The sequence below is a fragment of the Cannabis sativa genome, chromosome 2 (genome assembly GCF_029168945.1).
Source record: "Cannabis sativa cultivar Pink pepper isolate KNU-18-1 chromosome 2, ASM2916894v1, whole genome shotgun sequence".
NCBI classification, from domain to species: domain Eukaryota; kingdom Viridiplantae; phylum Streptophyta; class Magnoliopsida; order Rosales; family Cannabaceae; genus Cannabis; species Cannabis sativa.
The window spans coordinates 27,732,425-27,740,951 of NC_083602.1; the positions used below are offsets into that span (position 1 = coordinate 27,732,425).

Below are 8,527 nucleotides of genomic sequence, written 5' to 3' on the forward strand. Positions count from 1 at the left end.
GTTTTTTATCAAACACTATATAAACTCGATTTTTCTTTCAAAAATTAAGTTGGTTGAGCATTTATTACATATATCTAACCTATCTAAGTGAGATTAAGGAGCTTCTAAGTTTGAAATCCAAACCAACACTTTTCACACACTTTGAGCCAAAATTTGATTTTATTCATCTTAAGTGTGCTTGCTTTTCACTCTAGGTTTCCATTGTATCATCATATTTCTAGAGTGATTTTAGCTTGTATATCAAACACATTTCCATATTGTGATTGAGGTGAGGTTGGCACCGGTTTTGTAAACAACCCAGTAATAGTGAGATTAGCACTTTAACAATCTGAGAAAGAGGTTAATAGTCCTCGGGGGTGCGAAACTATTGTAAGAGGTTTGGAAATACCTTGGTGAAAATTTCCCGGTTGTAAGGGTTAGTCAAGCCCGTTAACTTGGCTCGATATTGGAACTCAAAGCTAGGTCCATAGCTTTGAAGACCAAGGACGTAGGTGGCATAGTTCTACCGAACCTTGTAAAAATCGAGAGTTTGCATTTTCTAATCCTTAAACTCTTTACTTTACAAGTTTAATTATTTGTCTTAATATATTGCTTGCCATACTACTTGCTTTTACTTGATTAATTGACTAATTGCATAATTTTGTGTTAAAAGTTTTAATTTTCCGAAATTAGTTTAAATTTCCAATTCACCCCCCCTCTTGGAAACATATCTTGGGCTAACAAGATGCATATAGGAAGCCCATTTATTTTTAGATATTTAAATGGACTAGGTTGCTAAAATAAAATATCACCATTGATAGTTTTATTTAGGCCCAATTAGTATTGGGCTTATTCAATGAATAACAATTATTTAATGAAATGTTAAATTCCTCTCCTTTGGGCCTTGTGTGAGAGTTAGGGGGCCATTAGTAGTGAGTACGACATACGGAACTCAACCCTCCCTCACATGAACAATCCCAATTGTGAAGGCCCATTTGCCTTATTTAAATAATTGTATTAGACTCATTATACTAGTTTAACCTAATTAAAATTGAATTAGCAACATAATTAATTTTAAAATAAATGAAATTAATTTTTCATTGGACTATATTAAAATTAATTTAGATAAATAAACTTAGTTTAATGAAATATTCTAGATTGAAATTTCTAGTAACTAATTTATATTTTTTAACATTTAATTAAAGTCTCTTAATTAATAAATAAACTCTAGAATCTCTTTTCTTCACACTTAAGTCCTGCTTAGTGAAAATTCATAAACTAGACATAGTCTAAATTTAGAATTATAATTGATTAATTAAAATCAATTAACTGAGACTTATAAGCAGTTTTTCTCAACTAGTATGGGGACCATGGGCCTATATAACCGAGCTTCCAATAAGCAGATCAAGAATTTACCAAGTAAATTCACTAACTTATTAATTCATCATTGCATCCACCATAGAACTTGGAATTGCACTCTCAGTTACATAGAACGCTCTATATGTACCACGATATAGATACGCTATTAATTATCCATTGTTATAATCCCAATAATCAATGATCCTCTATAGATGATCTACATTGTATAGGGATAAAACTACCATTACACCCTTTCAATGTATTTTATCCTTTAAACACTTGGCCACCTATACATGATATTTTAGTGAACTAATGTAATCACTAAAATGAGATCTCAACCATTTATCTCTATTCAGCCAAGCTCGAAGAAAATCATCGTTTGACTTCTAAATACTTATAGAAGCTATAGATTCCATATCTATGTTTAGTGCTCCCACTCAATTGTACTATCGTGTTCACAAAATGTACGTATCACCCTGACCAAAAAGTAGGCTTAACTAACAAATCAAGGAACACGAATAACACTCTTGAGATCGAACCTAACCATGTCAGGATTAAGATAATTTGATCTAGGATCAACTAGGTGATATTGAATTGAATAGATATTACGGTAAATTTATCATATCTAATCCAAGTTCAATATCGGTCCCTTCCAATGTATACTCCATACATCCGATACTAGTAAACTTTGCCAATGCCCTGGAAAGGACATAACACTTATCCAAGGTGTAAGTATACCTATTGCTGATTATCATGCCAGTCTAAATCCAGTGAACTGACAAATCACGGAATTAAACTTTTGAACATATAATCATGATTATATTCCACTGTGTTGACAACACTATAATCATGAACAAATACATATGTTTAGGACTTAATAGAATTTATACATTAAATATAATCATGAAATAAATCATGTGAACCATGCAACATAAAATAATTTCTGATCTTTATTAGTTAGTAAATCTAATTATATTGAAATGAGTTTTATTTAGGGCACAAAACCCAACAGACTGGGAGGTGAGTAGTGAACACACATTGTCTCTAGAGCCTAAGGTGGAACACCACCATTACCCTAATAAAATACATGGAGAAGGGTACAGGCGTTTCATCTGGGAATCGAAGAAAAGTTGGAAGTGCTATCTTCTGGCTCCTGGGTGTATAGGGTACAACCCGAAGTTGCTAAAACTCTGCCCGAAGCCCGCCCAACTCTGTCTCCTAAGGGAGCTGCTGTTACTGAGTTTTTTGTGACTGTTATAAGAAACACTACTGAATTAAAGCCTATGCCCACATGTAGAATGATGGTGCGAACAAATCAAACAATGAGGAAAGTTTAGAAACTGATCAACACTTTGCTCAGCTGTTTGCTGCAGCTAGTGTGGAGCAAGATAGACCTCCAATTGAGGAAGGAAAAATTGTTGAAGGGGACTTTGAAGTCTAGGAAGTGGAGGACCAGGGTCAGTTTCGTCCAGCTAATCCTCCCAAGGCTGAGGGAGACTGAGAAAAGGAAGAAGAGGAAGTCTGGGTATTTCCCTTTGGTGGTTTCAATGAGGACGAAGAACCTGTCTGTGAGAATGGTGATGTCTTGGTGGCTAGTCGAGACTATGTTGAAGAATACACCAAGGCCCAATCTATGTTGAGGAAGAATACATTAAACTAGAATTCGTCAAATGTATTTAAACCTAAAAAGACCAATCCACGTGAAAAGGATGGATGGTCCGCGATCTAACCTCCAGAAACACAAGTTTCATCTAATGGTTGGGGAGTTCAACAATCTGCGCACATCTCCACAATTAATGCTCCCCAAAATTGAGGCATAAATCAATGATGAAGGTGCTATTTTTTAATTTTTGCGCCAAAAAAGTGAACAACTGTTGAAATATAACCGTTTCTAGAACACAACTCCTCAATGGTCGTGCCCTTCCACCATCATGTGATTGACATGTGGATGTACTACAATTAAAGATGGAAGTCACCTTCCGCGATCGAGTAACACCCAAAAAGCCATGATATTATCGCTCATCCTCCACATGCCCATATTGAAGTAGTGAAACAAGCTTCTGCCATACCCATCATTCAGAAAGTATGGGAGTAAATATTATTTGCATTTCCGGTAGTGAACACGTGGAATCCATGTTGACATCAAATGCACATTAGTAGGACCTAGAAAGAAAATAAAGCGGGCCAAGCCCATTTGGACAGGTTCTTCCAGGAACGTATTCCAGCTCCTTAACTATAGAGCCTTCCGCCATTGACAACACATGCCCGGAAGCAAGTCCTCTACGATGAAGCCATAAGGGTGAAACAACGTGTTCCTGGAAGACTGATCCAGTTTTCTTTTTTATTCTTACACACAAATAAGGAAACAATAGCTGCCAGATCTCAACAGAGGATCATATTATGATAAATGGGGAAACTTCCTAAAATAGACATCAAGCAATTAATTCACAGTTAATTGCCCACAGTCCAAGTACACAGTGTTGACCAAATTCGATCTGCCTAGTCAGTAAATCTTCTTCTTCGTGGGCTAGACTTCATGAAGTAGCCCAAGTGTATTATTCACTGTAAGCTCCCCAATAAACAACAAAAAAAACTAAATGTAATTCTCAAAATATTATAAATACCTGTCGAATTCTATGGATTAAAGGTTAAATTATCTTGCAAAACTTGCTCAGGAAAACTTGAGAATATATATTCATTATACTCCTAAAAGCTTTTCAAGCTAAAGAACTACTGAATAATACTGACTCATGGACTAAGACTAATTTATTCTCCAACTACATAAAAAAACTATTTGTGTCTTTTTTCTTTTTTTCCCTTTTAATTATTTATTTCTTCAGTTCTTATTATTCATAATCAATTTTTAAAAATCTTGGTAAACATGTTAAGTTCACCACTATTTATTAAGATAAATATAGAGAAAGATTTCTTAAATCTTAAAATGAGTTACAATATTTAAACTTTTAGAACATCGGATGGTGATCAATTTTAAACTCTTACCTATTTTTTTATTCAACTTTTAGCTATTATAAAACATTTTATGAAAGTGCTCTAACACTTTTATGATCATATCATAATTACTAACGATCAAATATTATATGCGGTCCTCCCCTTAATAACTATATACACATAATTATATAATAGGATAAATATCATTTTGAATCCTATATTTTATAAAAATTATTAATTGGATTCTCTGTTTTGTTAAAGATAAAATGAACCCTATATTTTTCAAAATAGTAAAAATAGGACATTGAGCTCAATTTTCAACAATTTTACTTTTTAATACAACTAACTTTAAGACAATTTCTAATACGAACATATAGAGAAAATATAACCAGTTTTGTTATAACATTTCTAGATTGGATTATTCTTAAGTTTTATTTTGATAAAAAATCATTTCAAGGTCCTATGTGTACAATTTTAAAAAATATATGATCTATTTTTTCATTTAGCAAAATAGAAAGTTTAATTGGTAACTTTTGCTAAACACAGGGTCCAAAATAATATTTACCCTATATAATAAAATTCTAAATTTTATGAGGTGCATATTATGAAGTTATTTTGTATAGCTTTAGGTTCAACATCTAATAATATATAGAAGGCCACGTTCTCTTTACAAATAAATAAAATTACTATTAGGTGAAAGGAATTGTCTTAAATAATAATTACATATAAATAATATATATAATTATTTTTCAATGGGTATTACCATTAATACTTATTCTTTAACACTTATTCACCAAAATTTTTAAAAACAAATATAATTAAATGTCTATTTAAAAAATATTAATTTTTACAAATGAAATTTTAATGCTATGATAATAAATTGTTCATTTTTACACTTCTAAACAATTTTTTTTTACATTTCTACGGAATTCAATATAGAAACTTTTATTGCAACTAGCGCTGCAACCTAAATCGCAACAAAAAATCGTATAAAAATCCCTATTTCAACTAGCACTGTAACCACTTTAGAAACCCAAATCATAAATTTGAAGAAGAAAAAAAATAATTTATGAAGTAATTCCCCTAAAATTTATGTGTTTAATTTTATTATTTATTTTTTAAAAATTATATTTTTACAATATATCGAAATATATTTATATTTAATATTATTGTTATGGCTTTTTCTCAAGCTCAAACTAATATTTTTATCTCTCATAAAACAACCTCAACCATATAATATAAAAATAATTATTTTAATTAAATAACAAAAATAAGTATAAATACTCACCTTGTTAATAATAACTATTAAAAATGCATCTATATATACATATTTATATTTGGGTATACTCTTAATGGGTATTACCTATGAATGAGTATTCTATTAGTAGCCATTGGATCAAATCTAATGGTTGATATTTATAACTATTAATTAAATTTTTAAAAATATTTCTTATTTTAACCTATTACCTAATGACATGGAAGTTATTTTTTTTATCTATTCTTTCTATTTTCTCCTATATATATGGAAAATTATATTTACACATCATAAAATAATAATAGATGCTTATATTTACACCCCAATAAATTATAAGTACACCCCTAATCTAAGTACACCATTTTATTCATTTAAATATTATTTTTGATAAGCACATCCCTTTTTATTTACTATAAATTAGGTTTCTCTTAAAAAGAAAAAAAAAAGAAATACACTCCATACAATAAATATTCAAGCTACTTTCATTTGGATTTTTTTTTTTATTTTTTCAGTTTTGAATCTTTATTATATGTTCTCCATCATTTTCATTCTTTTAAAAGTATTTTGCGGCAAAACCCCCCCAACTATCAATTTACTTACAAAAAATCATCCAACCTCATATTTTGGTAGGAAAACTCTCCAAAGTACTGTTCCGTTTACAATTTCAAGGTGTTGTCTGTCCAGCCTCGTTAAGTCCTAATTTTGCCCACGTGGCACTGACAAGTCACAAAAAAATTATCCTATGTGGCCATATTTTACAAAATAAAATAAAAACTTTAAGAGTAATTTGCGGCAAACCCGCCCTTCCCAACTATCAATTTACTTGCAAAAAACCATCCAAAAAAACTTTAAGGTTAGATGGTTTTTGCAAGTAAATTGATAGTTAGGGGACTTTTGCCGCAAATTACTCTTAAATTTTTTAATTTTAATTTTATTTTTATTTTCTAAAATATTGCCACGTAGGATAATTTTTTAATGACATGTCATTGCCACGTGGGCAAAATTAGGACTTAACGAGACTGGACAGACGACACCTTAAAAATGTAAACGGAACAATACTTTGGAGGGTTTTCCAACTAAAATATGAGGTTGGATGGTTTTTTGCAAGTAAATTAATAATTGAGGGGGTTTTGCCTTAAATTACTCTTCTTTTAAATAATCATTACTTTTTAGATATCAAAATATACATACTTACATATACATCTTTCTTTTTATAATTATAATTAACAATCAATCAATTTTTTTATATAGTAAATAAAAATTCTATGATCGAAAAAAAAATGAAGTAAATGAATGAAATCTTTCATATATTAATATATGGGTGACTATTCAATGGTTATATTTTTATTGTAACTATATGGTTACATTTTTTTCTTACCTGTAATAGAAGGTTACCAATAGGTAAAAATTCTATTTTTAGTATTAATTAATTATAATTAACTATTTTTTAAGTAATTAAAGAAATATTTAAGAAGACATTTCTTGGCAATTAAAATTTATAAATAATTTTTTTTATTTATATATAAATCTCTTAGCTTAATTATTTTAACAATTAAGTTATATAATTATAGTATTTACAATTTTTTTTACAAAAATTAAAATTATTTTTATATAAATTAAAATTTTGTCCTTATAATGAATTTTTTTACAAGAACACACCCTGCTTCTTTTTTGCAGGATGTGTCCTTATAAATTAAAAAACATGATGATATTATATTGACACTTAATTAAAACTTAATTAATCTTTAAAGTCTTGATTTTAATTTTTTTAATTATAAATTCTAATTAACTAAAGTCTTACTCGCATTTATCCTCTTTCATTCACTCTCCACCACACTTACATCGAAAATATTTGACAACAAAAACATAGAACCTATAGCAAATTTGTCCGAAGATGAAGATAATTTTTTTCATTTCATGAGTTTTGTGAAAAAGAAATGCGAAGAAGATGTCTCTGACATGAGTAACAGTGGAATTGAGCATGACATTGAAGATGTTAACCATGAATGGATTGATCCTGATGTAGCTGTTTGGAGTGATTTTTTAAATCTTTTACAGATTGATAAAAATTTAGAAGACTATATAAGTCCATCCACACCTGTAGATTAGGATGTGTTAGACAAATTTCTTTCCTTTTATGGATAACTTTAAGCAAACAATTATTTTAGCATTGCATTTGGGAGACAAACCTTTTGGGTAGCTGGGACAAGGAATATTGGAACTTTAACCTTTTTGCCCTGTACATAATGAAATACCATTCAGCCTTGAGCCCGAATCTTTAATCAAAATTACATTGAACGACACTCATAAATGAAAACTAGTTCTAGAAAGAAAGTGCTAACAGCAGCAATAACATTTAAAATTGACTCCCATTCCTATGGCACATTATCTTGCAATCATAAATTGTACTCAAGCTGGATCGATAAAAAAATATACTTTTCAAGCACACATAGTTGATGATGAAACAAGTCTAAACAAGAATAAGATAACAAATATAGTAAGAACCCAGATGAAGTACAATATTGACAATACAAGAGAGGATATTATTAACATACACTGAAATACAAGAAGTATAATAAAGTGTAATCATTTTAAATTAATATTATAAGTATAATAAAATTTTAATTATCAAATTATATGTGTATAATTTTCAATTATTAAGAGTTTTGTTATAAAAATTAAAATAATTTAAGTGTAAAAAAAAAATTGCTAAAAGATCCATATTTAATAATAAATTGCAAAAGATTAATTAATAATTATACTTAATTTAATTTTAAAATATAATTAATCTTAATTAAAGTTTTAAAAGGAAATAAATTAACAGGTTAATATCAGGTTACAAGTCATTTTTTATTTTTTTTATTTAATTTCCAAATTAATCACAACCATTTAATAGTGATCTAATGGCTAAAAAAAATGTAACCATGATGGTTACATTAAAAATGTAACCATTAGAACCTCCTCCATTAATATAGGGTTAGTGTA

At 29.3% G+C, this 8,527-nt stretch overlaps 1 long non-coding RNA gene across 1 annotated transcript; it reads right to left on the minus strand.

Moving 5' to 3' along the window:
* Positions 1-7,343: 7,343 nt before the first annotated feature.
* Positions 7,344-8,285, minus strand: LOC133033952 (uncharacterized). Its single transcript, XR_009685957.1, has 2 exons — positions 7,732-8,285; positions 7,344-7,640 (listed from the first exon to the last, which is right to left on the minus strand). It is a non-coding gene; the product is annotated as an uncharacterized LOC133033952 (long non-coding RNA).
* Between the last annotated feature and the right edge of the window lie 242 nt (positions 8,286-8,527).